General features: G+C 46.5%; 1 protein-coding gene across 2 annotated transcripts in view; it reads right to left on the reverse strand.

Moving 5' to 3' along the window:
* The window catches only part of EEFSEC (eukaryotic elongation factor, selenocysteine-tRNA specific), a 268,729-nt gene that overhangs the window by 82,665 nt on the left and 160,650 nt on the right, over nt 1-25,414 (reverse strand). The window lies entirely within an intron of this gene.

The raw sequence follows: 25,414 nt of genomic DNA on the forward strand, positions 1-25,414 counted from the left end.
GCCCCTTCCTCATGGGTGGCATTCCCATAGCCTATGAGCCAACAAATCCTGGCGTTCGCCTGCCTCACACCCACAGTCTCTTCCTGTTCACTGGGCCTCACTTCTTGCTCAGACACCCACAGCAGCCACTCCCATGTACTGCCAGGCCACTTTCCTATTATAGAGCCCGAGTCAGGCTAGGTTCTCAATGAAACCTGCCAGGGCTCCATGTGCCCTGGTGCTCACTGCCCCAGCTGGCACTCAGCCCTGGCCTTCCTCCTCCATCTGTGCAGGGCCCTCCAGAGCTCTTGGCTGGTCTCCTGGCATCCTCCCTGCCTCTGCCCTGCTATCTATCCATGTGGAATGCCCTCCTGCACATCTTCCCCAGCATGCCTTCTTCAAGGCCCATCTCCCTCATTCCTTCCACTGGCTTTAATTCAACATGCTCACATAGCACCTACGCCATCATAGCACCTACTCCATGGCAGGCCCATGCTGGCCTTTGGACAAGGAGGAAGCCATGGCCTTTGTCCTTTGAACTCCAGACTCATTGAGCAGACAGATGTATAAAGCATATTTAGAATATAATGTGTTGAGTACTGTGAAGGAGCCAGCAGAGAGGAGGACATCTGAATTGGGTCTGGAATGACAATGACATACAAATGAGATTGGGAGAGAGGGGACGACTTTGTGTGGCAAAAGGACAGGGAGGTGCCAAGGTAGGTCTGAGGCAGAGTTCTTGATACCTCCCAGGAGAGCCCCGTGAAGGTGTGCACAAGAAGATGGTCAGTGCAGCATAGGGGATAACGATATAGACAAGGCAGCAGTCTGAAAGTCCATCCATGGGGACATGGCAATGTGTGACATGAGGTATCCACACTTGGGGGGCAGGCAGTGTGGTAGCTCTGTGTGTAGTGATGAGACAAGGTATCTGAGAATACATGTGGGGCATGGCCAGAAAAGCACAAACACTGCTTAGAATAATCTACACAACAGTGCTAAGCACTTCTGCGTGCACAGTGCATAGGAAGGGGTTTAGAAAGAATTAAAAGGATCTCCTCCAGAAGAGAGGCCAGGATGGGGTGTGATGCAACAGGCCTGTTTCCCTGCACTGAAAGGTTTCACTTTTGCTACAAGAAATTCATGAATTAGTTGTGTGATTAAAAATTAATTATTTAAGGATAAAAAGACAAACTTTCTAGTCAATTAAATGTAATAGAATTTAGTTCCAATCAGTTTACTCAATGCAGACTGACAGTCTACTCTGAGGCAGTCTCTGGGAGAGGCCAGCCCTGGGCTGAGGGGTAGAAATGGAGAGGTCAGATGTTGGAAGGAAGAGAAGCACTTCTGAGTCTCCCGGCTGGGTCGGTCACACTGCTGGCTTGAGTCTCGCCTTCCCCAGCAATACTGGAAGCCACCAACATAGGATGAGGAGCTAGAATGCCCAACCCACGTGAGAAAATCGAGGGGCCCCTTGCTGAGGTTGCTGGCACAGGATGGAAGACTCTCTTATCCCTCCACCTACAGAAATAGCTGTGCCACCTGCCAAGATGGGGTGGGCAAAAGATGGTGGGAGTCTCTCAGTTCACCACATACACACAAAAAGGGCAAAGCAGTAAAGTGTGAGGCACAATACAAGCTTCGCACAGTGCCTGGCCCAGCAGCCAGAGAGCAAGAGGGCATCACAGGCTAGGCTCAGAAGCCAGGCACTCTGAAGACACCAACATGTTTTGTCCTAAACTTGAGTGCACCCGCCTTAACTCTGAGGTGCCCAGGGGAAAGTGTCTGTTCCTCATTGCAGTTGTCTGAAGACAAGGACAAACCTCTTACACTTCTGTCCCTCAGCATACCTTCCAGATGCTCCCCCAGCACCACTCAAGACCACACTAGTCCAGCCTTACTGGAATGCTCTCATCTTTTCCACATTTCTTGTCCAAGAATTCCACCTCTAGGATATTCTCCAAAAGTCAAAGGTGGATCACTAAAATATTCACCTTAGTATGATAAAATATTCACCTTATTTATGATAGCCAAAAGATGGAGACAATCTAGCTGCCCAACAATAGAGGAATGGTTAAATAAAACAGCGGGCAAGGTGTTACATAATAAAATAAATGAAGCACTTTTATCAGCATGGAAAATGCTTTCTCTGTAATATTGAGCCAATAATCAAGGTAAAAAAATGTTTTTAAAATATAGTCTTAACTATCTTTAAGTAGAAGTAGTTGCTTCTAGGTGATAGGGTGAGGTTTTTTTTTTGTTTGTTTCTTTATACTCCATAAAAATGTCTAAAGTAATCATATATTGCTTTGATACATGAAAAAATGGTTAGAAAAGAAATATCTAAACTAAAAAACAAAGACCATCCCACCAGGTTGTAGCTCAGTGTCATCCCGGTTCCTAAGGCTGCAAAAACTCTTAGGAATTCCTTCCAAGCAAACATCCTTCCCGGAGAGCCTGCTGTAGAACAGGCCTTCTACAGGGCACCTGAGACCACTCTCTCTAACCCTCACTACCACCTGACAGCTGAGGAAATCGAGAGTCAGTAGCCTGCTCAAGGCCCCTCAGCTGGTAAATGGTGAAACTCGAACTCAAGCCCAGCAAGGCCTGACTGAAGTGGGAGCTTATATGACCACAGCACTGGCTGGGCCTGAGGCACAGAGTCTTGGGTCCAAATCTGGAGCAAAGTGAGGAAGCTGTCACAAAAGACAACTTGGATGTTCTCAGCAAGGCTCAGGAGGGAGATCACTTCTTCTTTCCCTCTTCCCCAGGAACTAAATCCTGGCTGGGTCTGCAGAGATTGTATGGCATGGGGAGCAGTGGCAGCTCTGGGCCCCAGACCCACTCTGGGATGATGCAATCCACCTTTAGGCAGACAGCAGGCCAGCAAGGGTTGCTGGGGGCCTGCCCTGCCTGTGTGAAGAACAAGTGCATGAACCGGCTGTTAGCTCTCGTTTTTATGAAGCTTCTTTCTAACTGTGAAATAGAGGTCAACGTATGGTCTGTCTGGGGTGGAGAGGCAGCTTTGAGTTTGAGGTCTGGAAACAGCAACAGGAAGGTTATCCTGTGCTAAGGATGTTTTTTTCTCCTCTCTGTTTTTCTCTTTCTTCTGCATTTGCCAAGTTTAGTCTTTAGTATTAGCATATTTAAAACTTAAAAAAAATTCCATGTCTCAATTTTAAACTCCAATAAATCACCTAGAATTGATTGCACCAACAAGAATTGAGGGTCTACTACAGCCAGGCCATGCAAAGCCCTAAGCCTACAGCCAAGCCCCACAGGCGGGCAGAGCAGCTGGTAGAAAGTACACTTTCCATCGGTGCAGGATGGAATGGGTTGGAAGTTGGCTATCAGAAAATAAAATAGCAACTTTCCCCTTCTGGATCTCTCTTCCTCCTCCTTGGGTTTGCTCGGGGAAAGCACTTAGTTACTCCATGGGGTAAGGCACCCACTGAACCACATGATACCTGTATTTTCTGTGGGACCTGGAGTACTCAAGTGCAAACAGTGTGCTCACACCCCAACACACAGAGGGCCAGGAAGTTCTGAAAGACAACATGATGTGTGTTTCCTTCCTACAGAGAAATCCCCCACTCCATGGCAGAGGAGAATAATGCCTGAAACTGACTGCTAGAAGCACAAAAATTCTTTGAAATACAAAGTTTGGATTTTAAGATTCATGGAAACCTTGCATTCTGTGCCATAATAGATTCATGTTTGTTTTAACATAAAAGTGAAGTTTGGAATTAACTGCCCTTGGGAAAACTGACACTGTGGAAAACACCTGCTGGCCCTTTGGCATCCAGTCCTGGGGCACATGATAGCAATTACCCCACTCCCAGCCCCAAACCAAAGAGAATGCAAGGTGAAGATGAATTCATCTGGAGGCACCCAGGCATTGAGAGGTCTGTGTCCATGGCTACAAGTGCCCCTTTCCCCAGAGTGCATGGAGGCCAGTGGGGAGCCCACCGCCCCTTCAGCAGTCTGGTTTCTGCAGCCAGCCTCTGCTGAGGAAGCCCTGCCATGGGAAGGGAGGCACTCAGACTCAGAGATACACCCATACCTTCTGATCTTGCATACTCACTCTGCTGAAGGAACACCAGGCTGCTTCAACACAGGCTGACCCTACTGAGAGGATGGGCTGGCATTCAACATGGCAACCACCCAAATGATTTTCCAGTGTCATGTTTACTCTCCATGATCTGCCCTGGGGGCTGGCTCCTTCAGGGGGAGGAAGTGCTCCAACTCTGGAACAAATCATGCTGTCTGGTTCTACTACTTCCTGGCTGGCCAACTTTGGGCTCTTTACCCCTGAGCCTCAGCTTCCTTGTTAGTAAAAAGGGGATGATAACACTGGTGAGGCTACAGTGAGAAGGCAGGGCCAAGCACAGCACCTAACACTCAGGTAAGAGTAATTCTTGTTATGATTGACAGAGTGAAATTAAAAGACTGAGGCTGGGAGTTCAGGGGAACACTGCACCTGTGAGGTGAGGTGTGCTGTTTCCAGCACTTTAAATAACAAAGGTCAGCTCAGGGCCAGAGCCAACAGAATAGCATGAGCTCGGCGGCTGCAGCCCAAGGAGGCTCCCTTCATTCCACTGTGTCTGACCCTCAAGGAGTCCACCAAGAACTTTGGTGACTAGATGGACTCAAAAGGAGGCTCAGCTTCTGCCAGCAGTTCCCATTTCCTATGTGTAAGAGATCCCTCCAAAGGTACAAGCAAAGCTCAGGGCTGATAAGTGTTTTCCTGGTTATCTGGAGAGATTTAGCTAACCAAATGTGTGAAGTATCCCTAAGTGCATATACCACTTATGTGACAGCTCTTCCCAAAAACTGTCATGCATCTATAAGTCATTACCCTGAGATTGGGGTGTCAATATTAAATATCTTAAAACATTATCAGTTGTAGCTAAGGTTAATAGAAATACTTTAAACATGTTTAAGCAAATACTTTGAATAGGAAAATGCAAAGAAATACTCTGCCCCGGGGTGGGGTGGAAAAGCAGCCTCCACATGCCTGGAGAGTGAGAGGGTACTTCCATCAAAGTGACAGCCGGATGTCAGACAAGCAAAAAAAGACCAGAGGACCAGCACAGGCAAAGGTGAGGGCAGGGTGGCAGTGAGGTCCAAACCACCCCTGTAATTCGGGCTACAGACCCCAGCTCTCCCACAGCCACTGCTGCCCCTGTGGCACCTCCTGCTCTGGATCCAAAGCCTTAAAGGGCCTGGAAAAGGTGACCAACCATTAAGGGCCACTCTCAATCTCTGACCCATCAGCTCAGCCACTACTCTCATGTCTGAATGGCTCACTATCTCACATGTTCTGGTAATGCATTACTGATGGGACTTTTGGCCAAGGTGGGCCCATTCAGGCCACAGATGCCACAGGAAGCTGATGAGTGGCCTTTAGTGTCTTTAGGTTCTCAAGGTCCAAGAGTAAAGCCTTAACACCCCACCAGGCTGTCAGCCTTGCTTCCTTTGAGAGCAACACTTTCCCTGGGGGCAGCTGGTGACAACTGTGATGACAGTGATGATGATGATCTCAGCAGCAGTTAATGACAGCAGCTAATGCTGACTGAGCACTTGCCCCATGCAGGCACCACAATGAGGGGCTCCCAGGTAGGGACATGGTCAGGTGAGCAGAGCCATGCTGGCTTTGGTCACTTGCCTGCTGTCACCCAGCCAGCAGGTGGCAGAGCTGGGATTTGAACCTGGGCCAGCCATCATGGCAACACCCTCAGGAAAGAGGAATGCAAGCTCCTTCTCTGACACATGTGCCCCAAGTTGGGCACTGGGGATTCTCAACTGATAGGGAAACTGTTCCTGCTCTAGAGGGGTTCCAGCCTGGGGAAAGGCAAAATAGTCCTCCGGGATGGAAACTCAGTGAAGGGGCAGAGACGAATGGTACTGCTATGTGAATGAGCTCGGCCGCCCCCTCACACTGGCCCTCACTACTTCTCCTCTCACTGCCAATCTGAACGTCCTCAGCTCCCAGCTCACTGCCTCGGGAGGCTCCCCGGCCTCCTCCAAACCTCTGCTGTCTTCTCACAGAGGCTGCTCTTCAGGGCAGCTTCATCACTTGCGGTGACAGGGCCCACTGTTGCTTAAAGTCTGTCTTCCACATGGCACTGGTCATTCCATCAGGGAATGGACGGGCCACTAGTGCAGACCCAGCAGGCAGCCCAGTTCTGGCACCTTATCTTACTGAATGGAATACATGCTTCTGGGAAGGTCTTTCCTGGGTGGAGGGTAGACTGGGGGCACAGTAGGCAGGGGAAAGCCAGTGCAGGGAGAGGAGAGGGCCTATAGCAAAAGGCAAGGAGTGCTGTGGCCTGGGCAGGCAGCAAGGGCCCCTCTGGCCTGTAAGGACAGTGTCCTAGCTAGCAGGATGCACCCTATGTGGTCTGCCCAGAGACTGTCCTGGGAGAGTGAAGGCTAGGACGGATGCCTGAACAGGAAGGGAGTGGGACAGGTCATAGGGTCCTTGCCTGGGTCTTTCCCCCTTTCCAACCACTGTGGCTGCCCCCTGACGGCCAGCTTATGGAGGCAGAACTTGGCAGCAGCTAGACCAGCTCTTTCTCCCTCTCAGAAAGAAAAAAAGTGAGCCCAGCACATGAGAGCAATTATAAATCCAAAAACACACAAGCAGAAAGCCAGTTCCAAGCCAGCTCTACCAGGGCCGCAGCTCAGCTCCTTGCCCCAACCCATCCCAGGACGCAGCACTCTCTACTCCAGTGCTTCCCACCTGTCTCCCACCTTGGCCTGCCTGATCCCACCTCTCCCAGTCTCTCTGAAGCTACACTGCCTCTCAGCTGCCTTCCAAGGCTGCCTGGCACCTCCAGGGCCTCCTGCACCCATTCTTGCCTTCCCTGCCTTTGTCGCCACCTCCACTCAGGCCGTGAGTACTGAGCAGTGTTCAACAAGCTGACATATATTAACTTACTCAATCCTCGCAGCAACACTAAGAGGTAAATCTCGTTACGTCCTGCATTGTACAGGTGACCAAACTGGGTCCCAGAGGCTGGGTGAATAGCCAGAGGCCACTAGTCCAGTAGTGACAGAATGGGGCAGCACCCCAGGAACCTCCTGTCTAGGAGTCCGCGAACCTCCTGTCTTCCTCACAGGGCGGAGCCAGCTCTGACTCCCAGCTCTAACTCACACAGGTGGAGTGGCTGCCACCTCACTTGTTTGTCCTACAGACCTCCTCGAGAGAGTGGTCATTGTGATTCATCTTTGCATCTGCTACACCCAGAAGGGGGCCTACTATGTTGCCAGTGCTAACAACGGTTCAATAAATGAATGAGCAATTGATGGCAAGCGACCTGCTCTCCTCATAACACAGTGCTTAGGAAGGCAGGTTTTCGAGTCAGACTTTATGGGTTCAAATCCTACATATTAGCTATGTCACCCTAGGCCAGAGATGCCACCTCTCTAAGTTTCCTTAAATGGAAAATGTACCTACCTCATTGTGTATTTGTGAGGTTACATTGAGATAATCCATGTGAAACAATTAGCATGGCATCTTTAAACTTAGAAGTAGTTCAATATAAATTCGTGATTAAAACTACCACTACTACTATTTTATCATCAATAAAATGGAGATAAGCATCTCAACTTCATTTGGATTACAGTGACAATGAAAGTAAAAGAGAGAAGCTGTGTGCTGCACCGGCATAAATCATAGGATTTGAACCCAAGAAGTCTGACTTGAAAACCCGCCTTCCTAAGCACTGTGTTATGAGAATAGGTCACTTGCCATTCTGTGGTATGTCCTGCACTATGCCATGTCTAGGGAAACAGCTCTCCTGTAGAAGGAGACAATAAACAGTTTAGACTTTGGAGGCTACACAGCCTCTGTTGCAACTACTTGACTCTGCCATTAAAGCGCTTTATTTATCAAAACAGGTGGCAGGCTGCCGTTTGCTAACTCCTGCTGTGAATAGTGTTCTATGAACAGGAACCCTGACCTGCCCCTGTTGAAGCCAGACACCCAGCCAATCATCAGAGCCAAACCTGTGCTACAGCAGCTGCGGGTGCTGTGCACACCCCAGGGGCCAGCGACAGAGCTGTGTCTGCAGAGCAGGCCTGCAAGGTACCATTTCCTGAGTACCTATTATGTTCTGGGCACACAGGACAGAATGAGATACCATCCCTGCAGTCGAGAGAATGGCAGCACTCTGCGGGGACAGCCATATAAACTGAACATGGCATGGTGCTCAGATCGTCTCCTCCTATGTGACCTGGACATAAGAATAGTGCCCACAGCTTGTAAGGCAGAGAGAGGAGCACACAGAAGCCCCTGGTTGGTCACTGGTGTGCTTATTATTCTGACCCATCTCCTAGGAGGCAGAAGGCGAGCGGCAATCCACTTGAGATGACTTTCAGAAGCTTAAGGGCATATGCTTTGTGCAAAGTCTGTTTAGGGTAGAACCTGTAACACACAGGCCAACGTGAGTCATGTTATATCGCAAATAAAAATCGGCCCATGAATATACATAATCCCCCAGGTAATTCTCTCAATCTCAGAACGGTAATGGAGCCACCCTCGCTCACTGAGGCATGAATATTTACCGTCCTCTGGCTTTACTGCTCTCGATCTGGCTTCAATTTTGCAAATTAAAATGAAGGCTGTGTGGATAGAGAGATTACAGGAGAGCCTCTGAAGCCTGCTGTCCCCTGGTGAGGCAGCAGGCAGGGTAAGCTTGCTCCTGCCCGCTGGCTTGCTACTTCTGCCTTGAGGGTCAGGAGCCACAGAAAATGGGACAAGGGGTTGGAGGGGGGTCAGGACCTCAGAAAAACACAGTGGGGATAGGAATGGCACTTAACATGAAACATGTTCCAGGCAGGACAGGAGTGAAAATCTCCAGACTTTCTCTTTCTGATGGTTGAGAATTCCCAAGTAGCCAAAAGGGCAGATACTTTAAACTGTGTTGCACCCAGTCTGAACCTAGGTTCAGACCCTGTCCAGGACTTGAACCTGGGCAAGTAATTTTTCCTCTCTGGGCTTCTGAGTCTTCATGGTATGATGGGGTAAGAACTGCTTTACTCCTGCAGGTGCCTGGCCCGAGTGCTCCCTCAGTGGCAGCGGCCAGGCATCAACTGCAACTCATCTACACATCTGCCATCTGTTACCTGTCGGTACACGGCGACTCCGGCAGAGGAGTGGGATATTGTCTGTGACCCCCCGAGGGAGCTGCTCGCAACCAGGGCCACCGGGGACAGCGGCCTACAGTCTTGCTGGACTTACAAATGGCTGTGGGGAGGTCAGGAAGGGGCCCATCATTTCTAATTGGGCCTCTGCATTAATTAGAAGGAGAGAGAATCAAGTACCCTGTCCCTTTTGCTGTCCTGGTTGGAGAAGAACATCAGGAGCTGGAGCAGGAATGGGTGGGACAGGGAGCCAACCAGTGGGTGCTGGCTGCTGGCAGATCAGGACATCTCTCCCTACTGCACAACCTGGCTCCCTGACCAAAACCCAGAGGCAGAAAAGAGTCACTTAGTCCACCTCAGATATAAAACCAGCTGGAACACAGTCTGGAGAAAGTTGTCTCAAAACCTTTGCAAAGGATGGCACTTGCCACTAGTTGAGCAACAACTATGTTCCAGACATTGGCCGAGACCTTGCTAAGCCCCCTTTGCCTTGCAGCATCCCATCACGGGAGGGCATTGTGCCAGCTTCATGTAGTCACACCGCCAGCAAGCACTGGGCCAAGGCGGGCAGACAGCCTGGCTCTCCCCACTGTGCCAGGTGGGCTCCTGTCCAAGGAACCTATTTTATGTCCTGCACCATGCCATGTCTAGGGAAACAGGGGACCAGGCATAATTCCACCTGCCTCTGCCTGGAGTGCACAGTCACCTAACAACTAGCTCCCATGACTCACACGGCATGAGCTGCCCTGCTGTGGCAAGGAGGGTGGGGAGCCCTGAGGAAGGAACCATGGTTACCACTTGGCAGGGAACTAGGAGGAAACCTCAGAGAGGAGGGGCCATCTGTGCTGAGCCTGTGGATGGACAGGGCAGCTCAAGCAGAAGGCTGAAGGGGGCAAAGGCCCTGAGGCCTGCAGAGGGCCCAACTGGTCAGCAGCTGGTGAGCACAGGGTGCACAAGCTCAATGGCTACAGCTGAGGCAGGAGCCAGCCAGTGCAAAGCCTGAAGGTCAGGCCAAGGAGCTGGAACTCTCCTCTGCCGGCAGATGAATACCATAAGATGCCACAGAGGAGTGAGGAGTTATGAACTGAAAAGGTCAGAATGGCTCCAGCGGTACCCCAGATGGAGAGAGGACTGATGGGGAAAAAGACTCTGGGCACAGGGCAAATCGGAGCAAACGGCAATGGCAGGGGGAGGATGCCAGCCCAAGAGAGGTTGTTGTGCTGATCTCTGAGCACGCCCACAGTGCCTGCAGTGCGCCTGGCATGCAGCAGCACCAAGCACACGCTGAGGGAAGGGAAGGCCAGAGTGAGTGTCTGAGCTCCAGCAGCAGGGCGGAGAACAGGCCAGGCTCACAGGTCTGGGGAAGCACTGCCTGTGAGCACACTGTGTGTATAAAGAAAGAAAATGCATGGCAGGAGACAGCCACAGCCCAGCCTGGCAGCAGACAGCCACAGACCTCCTGGGAGTGCTGGCTCTTGTCCCCCAGCCAGCGGCATGTACTGCTTCTGCAGGGTCCTTGCTGCCCTATTGAGGCCTGGTACCAAAGAGTTACTGGCTCTGCTCAGAAAACTCTAACCCCCAGCCTGCCAGAACGTCTTCTATTTTTCTTTCTGCTTTCTTTAAGACCCCAGATGTGCTCTTGCACATCAAAAGAGAGCAACTTATAAAGTTAAACTAAATCAAGGGCTTTTGTTCTGAGGCATCGTGGCTGAACTAATTATTCCTGTATGTTGTTTAATGAAATAGTGGTGCCATATATTAAACCAGTTAACAGGATGAGCACATGAGTTACAAGGAAGGTCGGGGCTGGGATTATAAATTTAACTTTTTCTTAAGAAGAGATGAAACAAACCACTCAACTCCCTGCTGTCGTACGTCATGGGAGGGGAAAATGATGGTACTGAGCAGCACAGAGGGAGGGCTGTGCCCCAGTTCATGGTGCTGGCGGCACCAAGCTGGGCGGTATCCCCAGCCTGCTGGCTCCCCACCCCAGGTACTCTGTGCCAAGCTCCGTGCAGGCTCAGGGCTCGCTCCTCAACCCCCATGTGCCCTTGGTCTCCAGACCTTCAGCCCACGTGACAGTCCTCCAGAAATTCAGAAACAGCCTTAAACCATGTCACACATGCTGAGATGCTGTGCAGCATACTTTCTCATAGCCAGAAACACTGGAAATCATCTGCCTGTCAATCATGAGAGGCTGGGGCAAGAGTGCGGGAGTGCCCTTCTGTGGACCAGGATGCAGTGAGTGAAAAGACGGGGAGAATGCCAGGCATTGGTATGAGATGGTTTCACTACATGCTAAGTGAAAACACTGACATAACAAACAATGCCAATGAGAGAAGCCTGTTCTGCTGTTTTATTCCGAAGGATGTATATTAGGGTGTGGATGTGGTGCATTTGTGTACCTTAAAAAAAGGCTAAAAGGACACAGAGCATGCTCTTAACACTGGCTTTCTCTGGGAAGTAGAATTTTAGGAAACTTTCATTTTATCTGCTAGCGAATTAATTGTTCACAAGCATAAATTTCTATTATAACTGAATAAAGCAATAAATAAATATCACACTTTTTGAAAAATAAATCCACAAACAAGCAGCCATACCGCCGCACCACAGACTAGAATTAGGAGGGTGATCAAAACGGACTTGGGTCTTTTCTGGCAATCCATGAAGTATCACAATAAAAATATATTTCATGTACTACTTACATAATAATTGAGAAAACATTTAATATTATGCAACTAATAAAATGGCAATAAGCTAAGAGCGTTCAAAGATATGAGGACATATGAAGCAGCGGTATCAAAATGCATCCAAAACAGTGACATTATGTTTAGTAACAAACACAGTGATCTCCACTATACAAATATATAGCATATGGTATAGGAAGGTGAATTACAGGAAATTCATATAAAAATTATCCCTAGAATTATGGTTAATTTCTTTCCTTATAAACACTGCCAAGGTGACAGCACTGGCCCTGACAAGTATGCAGGTTTCAAGCAATGGGGCCTCACCCTCCATACCACTGACACTGCGCAGGGACCGCAGGCCCAAGGATGACTTCTGACAAATAACTAATTGGCTACAACACAAGGTACCAAGGGCAGACTCCCTCCCTCCCTCCCTCCCTCCTGGGCCTCCCCGGGAGCTCAGGCCCTGGCTTCTGGCAGAGGCCACAGCAGCCTCAGCATGGCCCTCGGGCACGGGCCCTGCTCCATACACCTTACTGGCCGCATGGCCCTGAGCAAGGGCTTTACTGTCTCTGAGCCTCCATTTCCTTAGTGTAAAGGCATAGAGAGTCCTACTGGCCATGATTACAAGCCAACTCAACCACTCAACCACAGTCATCAGTTCGAAGATCCTGGCCTACAGAGAGGGCTCAGTGGTCATTTTATTTTTCTGCTGATAATAATAGTGGTATCTGACATGCATGGAGCCCATACCACATACGTCACCCTGGGCCTAAGTGCTTTACACGCATTAGCCCATTAATCTCCACTACCAATGAGGCAGGTACTCTTACTATCCCCACTTTACTGCTGAGAAAAGTAAGTCCCAGCAGACATAAGTATACCTGAAGTCACATAACTAGGAAGTGGAAGCATTGAGAAGTCTGGTTTCACAACCCATCCATAATAAACCACACTATATTGCCTCTTTGATGTAAGTGTGGGCTCCTGTGTGTGTGTGAGGGAGAGACGTCAGCCTCCTGAAGGCACACTAGGAAGCAGTCTTGAAGGATAGGTGATGTGGATGTTGATGGCTCCAGGCGACCCCCACCCCTGCCTTCTCAGCCACAGGCTTGCCCCAGGACCAAACTCCAGAGCTACAAATTTTTGCATAGTACTGCTCAGCTCTTCCAAGTCCCACTGGAGCAGTGGTTCTCGACCTGGGGTGATTCCCCCACCTCCGGGAAATGTGGTAATGTCTGGACCTGGACACATTTTTGGTGGTCAGGTGGTGGGTGGGGGCGTTACTGACATCTACTGGGTACAGCCGGGAATGTTCCTAAACATCCTACAATGCCCAGGAAGGTCTTCACAGCAAAAAATTATCAGGTCAAAAATGTCAACAGGCTGGGCACAGTGGTCAATGCCTATAATTAACCAGCACTTTGGGAGGCACAGGTGGGAGGATCAGTTGAGGCCAGGAGTTCAAGACCAGCCTGGTCAAAATGGCAAAACCCTGTCTCTACAAAAATGACAAAAATTAGCGAGGTTTGGTGGTGCACACGTGTAATTCCAGCTACTCAGGAGGCTGAGACACACGAATAGCTTGAACCCAGGAGGCGGAGGTTGCAGTGAGCAGAGATGGCATCACGGCACTTTGACGGAGTGAGATTCTGTCTCAAAAAAATAAATAAAATAAAATAAAATAAAATGTCAACAGTGTTGAGCTTCAAAAACCCTGCACTAGAGGGAAAAAAGAAAGAGTTCCTTGTTTGCTAAACATTTTCTGAATAACTCCCTAAAAACTGCTCTCAAGGACACTGAACCATTGAAACCTCAAAGCAGGCAGGATACACACAGCTGTTCCTACCAACACTTGGTTAATGTGCTCACCAGACAACTACTCTATGCCTCAATGGGAGGGAGAGAGAGAACAGTGTGTCCTTACAGTAGACTCCTTAGCAGAGGCTAAACAGACATCCACAAGTACAGATGTGAAGCTACCTTTCATTTAGAATGGAGGAGATAAAAACAAGGGGTAGTACACTAGGTAGGGCCTGGTGTAAGAATGAGGGGGAGACACACAAGCTCCCACATGCAGAGGTGTCATCAGAATGACAGCAGCAATGGCTGTCTAGGAGGGAGGGACCAGGGACCCAAGACGGGGGTGTCAGGGAGACATAACTCTAATCACTGCATACACTTTAGCATCTGTTACATTTTGAACCATCTACCAGTATTACCTTTTCAAAGTAAACTAACAAAAACTGTGCTACATTCATATATGTCCACGTGAGGGACCTTCTTATAGAGCATTTCATGAGAGCCTGGGAATAATTCTCTGCTGTGCTTATGAGGATGCCCAGGTCACAAGTGCTCTGTTAAAAATGGAGACGCCAAGAGCCCGACTTGCCAAAGCCCTGTTACCAGGCAGCGGTGAAGTCAGGTTCCCAAAGTGGACCTCCTCATGCCTAAGTCCTGGGTGTGGCATCCATGGACTCCAGGAGTGGGAGACCTCCCTGCCAGACCTGGCTGGCTGACCAATTAGCTTAGATGGTGACAGTGATGCCTAGGCTCTGAAGAGGCAGCCTGGTCACTAACCGAATGCAATATGCTACCCGTGGCTCCCACATGGGATGGCAAGGCAGGAAGCACAAAGCTGTTTTCCACAACATTGCCCAGAAACATGAGCGCAACCCTGTTGCCAGCGGGATAAACCCTTCCTTGCATCTCCATTTTGCCCTGTCCTTGGCTTTCACAAATGATTACCCAGACAACTGCCCTTTTCCTGGACTCCCGCAATTGGGTGTTATCAGGAGACATCAATCTCTCGTTCAGGGAGAGGTATGCTATCAACTGGCTAGGATGGCTAAAATGCAGCCTTTCCCAAGAGCTGGCAGAAATAGGAAAAACCAGTTACTACCCAGATTCTACAACATCCCAAGTGCTTCCCATGGTCAGCCTCATCACAATGCTGTGGCATGAAAACAACTTACAGACAAGGGGGCTGAGAATTACGGAGGCATTCACACAACCAAGAAATGGTAACCCTAGATTTTAACCAAGGGCTGTATGAGTCCAAAGTTAATCCTCATCCCCAAACCAGACCACCTTCCCAGGGAACTGTCTCTTTGCAGAGGTTTAGAATTTTCTACATATGGTAGTGCAGAAAAACTGTCTTCTGGGTATTCTTCTACTAATAGATACAGCTAAATGGTTAAGCGAAAAGAAAGGGAAGAGAAAAGAAAAATTGCAGAGGGCCTTCTGCCTCCTCCCCACAGCCTGGTCCAGGTCCCTTTGCCAATCCAGCTAGAGGAAGCCATGCCTGCTATATCCCTGCCTATCATCTGTACCTCGACAAGCAGGTCAGGACACAGGGCCTGCCACAAGGATGGTGGCCCACCCATCTCTCAACTGTTTCTCATTAGCTGAAACATTCCGCTTTTCAACAACCACGGACGCCTCTGTCCTTCCTTGCAGGGTGAAGGCGGAGCCTCTTCTGAACACTGGTGGGTGCTCACACCAAACAAAGGCTCCCCTATTCCAGCGCAGTCTGGTGACACAAAGGCGGTGGGATCCTACTACTTCATTCTCTGTGCATGGAAGTAGCCAGCAGTTGGACAGGGCCAAGACTCCAGAAGAGAGAGCTGGCCTAGGTCCAGGTGCTTGGGGCAGCAGGGGGGACCCTGCCTGTCTGAAGCCCCAGCATTACCTACTTCTGTGTAACTCAAGAGCTCTGGTTCTCTCACCTCAGAGAGAGAGATTATAATAGCCCCTATTTCACAGAGTTGTCTAGGGTTAAATCAGAAAATAAGGCATGTAAAATGCTTGGCTTTCTATCTGCCATGTAGTGGGGTCTTTCCCTTTTTCAAGTTCTGTCTCAGAATCTTCTCAACACGGAACTCTTGATGGCCACAGCCAATCCATCGGAGGTGGAAATGGGATGAAACTTTTCTGCGTTCCTTATGTGAATTCAAGGACAAATCAACATCCATGAGCACTGACTGTGAACCAGGCATGGTTCTAGGTGCTGGGGATTATAACATAGAGAGGCTAGGAGTCTTCTCTTAAGCCCCAAAGAGTCAAGTGGGAGAGAGGTGACTGGGCTATGATAAGGAGCAGAGCTCAACTCCATCCTGAGGACAGATGCAGCTCCCAGGAAGAACAGGACGTGAGAGCTGGATTTTGAAAGACTTCTAAAAGCATTTCAAATGGTCAGGGTTGGAAAGGGTGTCCCTTGCAAAACAACAAGGAACACTCCTGAGTGCCCACTCCAAGCACACGAATAATCAATGTATACTCAGAAGCGCTCTAAAAAGAGATGGAGGTACAGAAAGGTGAAGTCCCTGGCCCAAGGTCACAAAAGAAAGAGTGCCACAGAAGCCTGAAGGGACAAGGCAACTGCTGGACAGGAAATCAAACTCGCTCCGTGGGCCTGGAGCTTCCCACGCATGGTTGCAGAGGAAGACAGGCTGCCGGCCATACACATGAGGTTTGGGGCTGTGTCCTGAAGGTCACAGGACCATGCAGGCTTTTAGTGGGATGTAGAGGGCTAGCACCGTTAGCTGGCACTCAGAACACAACCGTGGAGCTAAAACCCTTCCCTCCTTTCCTACAGGAATCTGGTTTCCAAATCTTTAACATGTCCATGCTTCTTCTGATCTTCTGACCACCTTTCAAATTCTCTACTCTGTAGTAAAATGGCAGAGCCAGAATGGGGCTCAGGGTTACTGAAGAGAAGATTATAGAAAAGATTCTGAATGAATGCTGTGAAAGGAGAATTAGTTACACTTCCCATGGGTCCACAGTTGAAAACTGCAGAAAGGTCAAATTTCTGTAAAAATAACTACGTTTCCAATGAATGAGGAGAACATGCAATTAGAGGGAATCTCACGGCTAGTCCTTTTCTAAAACACATTGGTCTAAACCTGAATTTTAATTTTAAAAATTTAGGGGTGGAGGGGATAGCACTGGGAGAGTGCCTAGTGTAGATGGAAGGGGGATGGATGCAGCAGACCACCATGGCATGTGTGTACCTATGTAATAATCCTGCACAATCTGTGCATGTACTCCAGAACTTGAAATATAATTTAAAAAAGAAAAAGAAAAAAATTTTCTTAAAGGAATATCACCTGCATTATCTTTTCTTACTTTTCCAGTTCATTTATATTGTTGTGCAGTTTGTTTCCTCACCTACACTCCTTTTAAATAAAACCAAACTTTTAAGTAAAACAAAACAGTTTTATCAAGTGGGCCTCTCCTCACACAGAATATTGCATCAACAGAAGGCCTCCCCAGCCACTGCTACTGTAACAGTCACCTGCAGCTGGTACTGCTGAGACCAGCTGAGGGGTAGAGGCCGCCAGACCTGCTCACCAGGTGGGCAGGGTAAGGTAGCAGAGCACAGAGGCCTGACCTCTGGAGCCTGGGCTCTATTGCAGGATTCTAAACTGAGGTGGCAATGCAGTGCATTAAGACCAATGGTTTTTCAGTGAAAAAGAAGAGAAAAAATTGGAGTAGAATGCAATGCAATGGAAGTCAGGAGGTAAACATATTGTTTTGTAAAGCCTTTCACTTTCTCCATCTGCACGTGCATTGGATCATGATATAAAATCTATCTGGATTATGAGGAAAAGGTGGGAAAACACTGTTCTGTTGTGACTCTCTCTGTGGGCCTCCTGTTATTTTGGGGTCTGGGGGATAGGGACAAGGCTACTGGCATGAGGTTGCTAAGAGGCAATCTCTTGGCTGTGACCTTGTGCAATTTTAGAAACTCTCAAGAAGCCAAACTAAAAGAGCGAGTAGAAGCCATAACCTCCAGGAGTCAAGACTACAGGGCATCAGCAGTCCTGCCAGTGGTCTCCAGGGCACGCCTAGCATCTGCAGGCACAGGCAGAGGTGTCAGAGTTGAAAGATGTGGAGATGGTCGAATGTAGCTCCTTGCTTCCACAGGGAAGGGAGAGAAAAAGGAAATCTTGTGACTTTCTCCCTAGCCTTTTTTTTTTTTTTTTTTTTTTTTGTTTTGTTTTGTTTTTTTTTTTTTTTTGAGACGGAGTTTCACTCTTGTTACCCAGGCTGGAGTGCAATGGCGCGATCTCGGCTCACCGCAACCTCCACCTCCTCGATTCAGGCAATTCTCCTGCCTCAGCCTCCTGAGTAGCTGGGATTATAGGCACGCGCCACCATGCCCAGCTAATTTTTTGTATTTTTAGTAGAGACGGGGTTTCACCATGTTGACCAGGTTGGTCTCGATCTCTCGACCTTGTGATCCACCCGCCTCGGCCTCCCAAAGTGCTGGGATTACAGGCTTGAGCCACCGCGCCCGGCCTTCTCCCTAGCCTTAATTAAATACACAACTATGGTGTGTTCTAATTTCCTAACCTTGCCAAAAGGCTCATCACTAAGCCACAGGAATATTCTCTGCAGTGCCTCAGATGGTCTAAAAATGCTGTGGCCAAAGGGCATCGAGATGCTAATGGTGACATCTGCTTTTCTCCCTGAAAAGCGCAGATACCGCACCTGCCTTTGGTTCTGTTATGACTTCATTAAGCTGCACAAGGTGTAGGTGATTGGAAAAACAACAGCTCCTTTGTTTTGCTTTTCGATCTCCTTCTCCGAATGTGTCTATTTTAAATGGGTCAATGGATGTAAAAGCTAGGAAAAGCTGACATTTGAACAAGATCCTGGAATGTGGCATCCAGCACCTCAGCAGGCCGAGCCAGGCTAGGTCAGAAGAGCAGGGAACTCTGAGGCCCCAGAATGGGTGCCAAGCATCAGTGTGTCCAGGCCCTCCCTGTGAAGCACCTTTGCCCTTTACAGGTGGAGAAGGGTTTCCAGAAACTCCACACCTGAAGGAGAGGTTTCTCTGGCTGGGCACAAAACTCCCAAGTGATTCTGACTTACACCTCACTCCCTAGGCATTAGCCTTCCTCAGCTTGCTTCCACCCTCTGCCAGCATCCTCTAATCTGAATCTTCACAATTAAAGTCATCATGACTTATGGCCAGAACTGATGGTCTTTTACTAGTGTCTATAACTAGTGTTATGATCCTGAGCAAGTTTCTCCTTTGAACCTTAGTTTCCCCATCTGAAAATGGAGGCTTAGGTCCTACTCCTTGGGTACACTGGCTAGGTACATGGCCCCAGTAAGCATTCAGCAGACAGCAGGGCCCTTTCTTCTCTCTCCAGCCTCTCTGCGTTGACTCCTCTCCTCCAGAAAGGTCATTATCCTTGATTTTCCTGTTCTAGGCTCCCTCCTTTCCCATTTCTTCCTCTGACTCCAAACTGCAGCTGCCCTCTCTCAGCTATTGCCTCCCCTCTGCCTCTCTTTGCACCTGCTCAGTCTCTACCAGGTGCTGACAGCTGTTCGGGCAGAGTCTCTGTCAGCTCTTCCTCTCCACTTTCACAGCCACCCACTGGAATTCAGGTCCTCTCCAAGCCGTGTGCCAGGACTACACCTGCAGTTTGTGACAAGCTGCTCCATCACCCTCTCTTGAATGAATAAACCTTCACTTTCACACTCTCACTCACGGGCAAAGGCAGTCTTTCCGAATGAGATCATGTGTATAAGCATCTAGTTGACTATCTGGCAGCCAGTAGGTTCTCAACCAATACTATTATTTTCAGCTCAAAAAGAACAAAACAAAATGAACACACCTCACTGACTCTCTTTAGCAGCCTGCAAGACAGGGATCAGTAGCTCCATTTCACAGATGGGGAAACTAAAGCTCCAGTTCTCTGCACCTGCAGACGGCAGGGGCCATGTCTTGGAGCTCTCCCATCCATGGTTCTAGGACACAGGAACCATTTCCAAACTGGATTCCAAGGAGCCTTGTGCTCCTAGGGATTCCTGGGGCTGCCACAGGTGTGAGGAGGGGCAGGAACAGAAGGGCCCAAGTTACCCATTTGCATTTCAGCCAGACTGGCTCCCTTTCTATAGACTGTATTTGTGGGGGTTCTACATAAAATTTCATTTGATATTCGAGTTCTTTTGTTAAAAATGTTTAAAAGCCATTGGTATGAGGGGTAAAGCTTAAGTTTTGTGGGGGCTGGCTTGCAGGCTCCTGACATTCAATACCTATGCAATTAAATGGCATTTGGCTTCAGTTTTTCCATCTGCAAAGAGGGGATAAGAGTCCCAGCTTTGGAAGATTCTTGTGAGGATTAGAAATTAGTACTTGGAGAGTCTAGCTCAGCACATGGCACACAGTAGGTACTCAAGGAAAGCTAAGTCTTCTCCCAATTCCCCCTCTCCCAACACACCCAATCCAACCAGGCACACACACTAAGCTGGCACACAGAGGGACTGAGGTCAGAGCCTTGGCCCCTGTCAGGATGACTTGACTCTTCCAGTCTGAGTGGGCAGGAATCTGGGCCACTGGGCCCCATATAACTAAGCAGAGCTTTGACCAAGCTTGGCCTCCAGCCTCTTCTCCTGAGGCCAGCTCCCAGGTTTGAACAGCAGAGACCTGAGCTCACTACTGAGAGTACCACTTTTCCAGCTACACTTATTTGTGGCTGCAGAGCACATGTACAAGTTGCCATGAGTTCCAACTAATTAACCTTTCACCCTTAGCCACACAGTTCAACTGGCAAGATGGGCACTGTTTTGCCTGGGAGACCCCAAGGAACCATGCACTGCCTGGGCCTCACAGTGCATTAGCCTCACAGAGCTCCAACAAGCATGTGTTCTTGACTGCCACAAAGCCCAGAAGAGGCCTACAGGGAGAGAGCACAACAAAAACCATCTTCATCATCCTTGAAAATGGCATAAGGTCCAGGCCAACTCCACAGTCAGCATCATCACCACTGTACAGAGAAGACCCTAAGAGACTTAGTTACGGCCCCACTCACATAGCTGAATGTATTGCAGCTGCACTGATACCCTGCCCAATGTGTGCACAGGCTGAGCACTGTTTTTCTTAATGCCCAGTGCCAGATGCTGTAGGACTCACTCTAACTGACCTTCCTGTCTGTTCTTGTTGTGAATAAAGCAGCTCAGTCAGTACCTTGCCCAGTTCATCCAGCCAATATCCACTGAAACCCTAGTGGAACCACAGGCCTGGAGGAAGAGACTATGCCTCAAGACATTTTATAAAGGTTTATCAGGCACCCTGTGGGAGTCAGGCCTTAACTTCCAGGAAGTTCTCATGTTAGCTGCCCCCTGAGTCCCTCCTCCTCACTGATACCTAGATATAATCACCACAGGGAAAGCCTACAAGAAAAGCCCCTGCTAATTTCCATCCCTACCAATAGACCAAGCCCTTTCCTCCACATTTAACACTGGGGTCTGGGCCCCAGGAAACATGGACTCTGAACTGGGTGTCATTTTTCTCCAAGTCTTTGGCTCCATCTGCTGTCTCTGACTGTCACATAGAGCTGAGGCTAGAAACAGTGCTCAGAGGGTGCCTGTGAGCCTTGGAAAAAGCTTGGAGAAGTCAGGGGCAGGCAAGGCCCCACGTGTGGCCAGGCCGCACAACCAGCAGCAGAACTGCTCTCATTCTAGGAAGGTGGGGCAGGTAGGAGGTGCTGGCGAGAAGACTGCTAGCCTGACCCTTGAGCCCCCTGCAGTCTGGTTCCAATTAAGTACAAAAGTGAGCCTAGTCACTAGGTTACCCTGCTTGCCACAACTTGTCTTAAAAGCTAGGAATCATTTCACGCAGGGTGACCTAGGGTTTCACCCATGGTGCGATAGCTGCTGCATGAGCTAAGTAGAAAGATTTTAGAATTTAGAAAGCCTTGGATTGGGGATGAATCACAGCTCAACCAATTAGCAACTGAGTGACCTTGGAAAAATCACCTTTCTAAGTCAGTTTTCTCATCTGACCAAAAAAAAAAAAAAAAAAGAAGTATCTTGAAAGAATAGTTTTATGTGAATTAAATGAGACAATGTATGTAAAGTAAATTAAATAAGACAATGTATGTAAGACAATGTACCACAAATCTTGTCTTATCCAATAGGTACTTTCAACTACACATTTTACACATGGGAAAACTGAGGTTCAAAGAGTTTTTCTTTTAGGATTTTAAAAAATGATTTTGATTCAAAAAAGCTACTATGTATTGTAAACAAGAATCACATCTAAAACAAAATGACTCAGAAGAGTGAAAAAAAAAAAAAGATAGATTACTACATTAACAAATAGAAAACTGGATTGCCAAATTTAAATCTAACAAGCCTGAATTCTAGGCAGAGGAGGTTAAATGAGTCAAAGGGGCTGCTAATGGTTAATGAAGGGCTTAATTTACAATGAGGATATGAATAGTAAATATTTATATATCAAAAGGAAGAGCAACAAAATATGTAAAGCACAAATCATAGGCAATGTAAAAACAAACAATTTATAAAATAAGTGATTAGTCTGAACTAAGATCTACATTACAAGGTGGGGGGTTTATCTCAAACTTTATATCCTTATAACAGAAAAACTCTTCTTTTTAAGAGCCGTTGGAACATTTACAAAATCATGTATTAGGCCACAGGGAAAACTTAATAAAATCCAAACAGCTGACATGACACAGACCATATTCTCCCCTCACAGTGCAATAAAAACTTTAAATACATGACAAAACAAAGGGGGAAAAAAATGAAACAACTTGGAAATGAAGAAGATTTTCTCATTAAATAACTTTTGAGTCCTTCTTGAGTTAAAGAAGGACTCAAAAGAGAAGCTGCAGGATATCTAGAAAGTAACATATAGTGGAATGCAACTAAAATGGTGCTCAAAGGACATTCACAACCTGAAACACCTAAATAACTATTATACGATCAATGTATTTAGCCCTTAAGTCAAGAAGCTAGCAAAAAGACAAATTACCCAATGAAAGAATTATGTAGCAAAGATAAAAGCACAAATTATTCTATTAGCAAATATAGAATAATATAACTGATTGATAAATGCAATTGAAGTTCTTAAAAACCAGTAAAGCCCAAATATACAGTTAGAAATTTTTAAAAAGGAAATTACTACATATAAAAAAAATTTACTTTGCAAAACTTGGTGCAAATTTGAAGATACGACTTAATAGATAATTTTCTAGGAAAATGTTGTACCAAAATTATTCCTGGCAGAGACCAAAATAAAAAACACTAATAATACAAAGGGAAAAAGTTTAAGTGCCACCCTCGAAAAGTTAAAGTTCAACCCCGAAAAGTATCAAATTCAGATGGTTTGAGAGACAAATTTCTTCAATCTTCTAAGGAATATATAACTATTTTAACTGTTTAAAAAGAATAAAGGAGAAAACCTTCCAAATCCTTTTTGTGAGGCTAGCATACTAATACCAAGATTTGACATGGCAAAAATTGACAACCAGACATTTCAATTGTGATGTAAATATTACTGAAAGAATATAAATATTATTGAAAGAATAGAATACAACTAAGTAGGATACCATCCAGAATGCAATACAAGAAAACATGTTAATATAAATGCAGCATAGTTACAGGTCAAAAGACAAAAACCATAAATTACTCCAAAATATGCCATAATGGTTTTTGACAAAATAAAAAATAATTCTTGATTTTTTAAAAATAAAAATAAGTGAATATTTCATTATGATGAGAGAGAAGACAAATGAGATAGAAAAGTCATTATCTTACTTAAAGATAAAATATCTCCACATTCTCATTAAAATTACAAACAATAGGTTGGTATGGTGGCTCACCCCTGCAATTCCAGCACTTTTGGAGGCCAAGTCAGGTGGGTCACTTGAGCTCAGAAGTTCGAGACCAGCCTGGGAAACATGGCAAAACCTTGTCTCTACAAAAAATACAAAAATTAGCCAGATGCGGTGGTACATGCCTGCAGCCTCAGCTACTTGGGAAGCTGAGGTGGCAGGATGACCTGAGCCTGGGAGGTCAAGACTTGGTGAGCCCTGATCACATCATTGCACTCCAGTCGCGATGACAGAGTGAGACCCTGTCTTGGGGGAAGAAAATTTACAAACAACAAAAAGACGCCTGCCAGTTAACATTGTTCTGGAACTACTAAGCAGTGTAAATAAGACAAGCAAATAAAATTGAAGGTCTAAACATTTAAAAGGAAGAATGGAAATTGTCACTGTTGGCCAATGATACAATTATATACCTACAAAACTCAAGAGAATCAATGGAAAAAACAATAAAAACAATATTGAAGTCTGTTTTGGAAAGGTGGTGGGTTACAGGATTACATTTTAAAATCAGCCGCTATTCTAAACAAAGAAAAATCTAAAATTATAATGAAAATAAAATTCCCATTAATAATAACAACCAAAATGCCTAGATATAAACTTAAGAAATGTACAGGATCTATTTGAAAAAACCAAAAAGCAAAAAACTCAGAAACTCTAAGTAACTGGAAAGAAATACAACGCTCTCAGGAAAATTAGGTATTATAATGATGTAAACTCTTTGTATTACATCTATATTCAACTCAGTTCCAATTACAATACAAAAAATTATTTTTTGGCAATTAATAGTAATATTAAAGTTCATCTGAAAAATAAACACCCACCAGTAGCTACAAAGACACTCAGAAAAAACAAAAGGAGAAATGGGGAGGGTTGAGAGGCAGGGACTAATGTTTACAGAAAAAACATGCCTATTATGAAACCATAAGAATCAAAAAGAAAAGAAACATTGGCATGGGAGAAAAAATGTGAACAGATCAATAAGACGACAATAAAAAAAAAAAAGCTCAGAGATGGATTTAAATAGTTCTTAACAAAGGTAGCATCTTAAATCGGGAGTAAAAGAAGTATTACCAACAAATGGTGCTGGTGCTAGTGGTTAACATGGGAAAATAAAGTTAGATACCGTCCTTTCTCCTCATGTCAAAATAAAGGTAGACAACACGCAAAAGAAAGAAAGAATGAAAAAAATGTCAGAAGAAGGTGTGGGTGAATTTATAATCTTGGAGGCTATTTTAAGCAGGACAGAAAACACAGAGGTCATAAAAGAATAAGAAATTAGACTCTGTAAATATGTAAAACTTCTAAATGGATAAGAAAAAAGTTAAAAATTTAATGAAAGAAGGCACAGTAGTTATTTACCAAACAACTGACAGAGCTAATTCCCTCACTCACAGAATTTGTATTAATTAATGTGAAAGAAACAGCCCAGTATAAAAATGGGCAAAGACTATAAACAGGTAATTTATAGACAATGAAATGCAAATGGAAAATAAGCATATGCAAAGATAACCTCATTCAAAAATTAAATGCAAATGGAGTAGCAAGAAAATACTACCCTGTTTCACCTATTGGGTCAGGTAAAAATGAAAATGACTGATAATACTTAATTTGGGCAGAAGTCTGGGCTCATGGGCCATCTCGCATATTGTTGGAGAAATGTAACTTGACACCACCTTTCTGGAGGGAAATTAGGCAGTATTTATCAACACTATAAATGCAAAGCAGTCGGGCACAGTGGCTCATGCCTATAATCCCAACACTTTCTTAGGTGGGAGGAATGCTCCTGTTGTTCAGGAGTTTGAGACTAGCCTGGACAATATAGTGAGACCTCTGTCTCTACAAAATAATAATAGTAGTAATAATAATAATAATAATGTACAAAATATGCAAAGCAATAGACCATTTGATGCAGTAATCACAACTGCTAAGGATTTACCCATG

The sequence above is a fragment of the Saimiri boliviensis genome, chromosome 8 (genome assembly GCF_048565385.1).
Source record: "Saimiri boliviensis isolate mSaiBol1 chromosome 8, mSaiBol1.pri, whole genome shotgun sequence".
NCBI lineage: Eukaryota > Metazoa > Chordata > Mammalia > Primates > Cebidae > Saimiri > Saimiri boliviensis.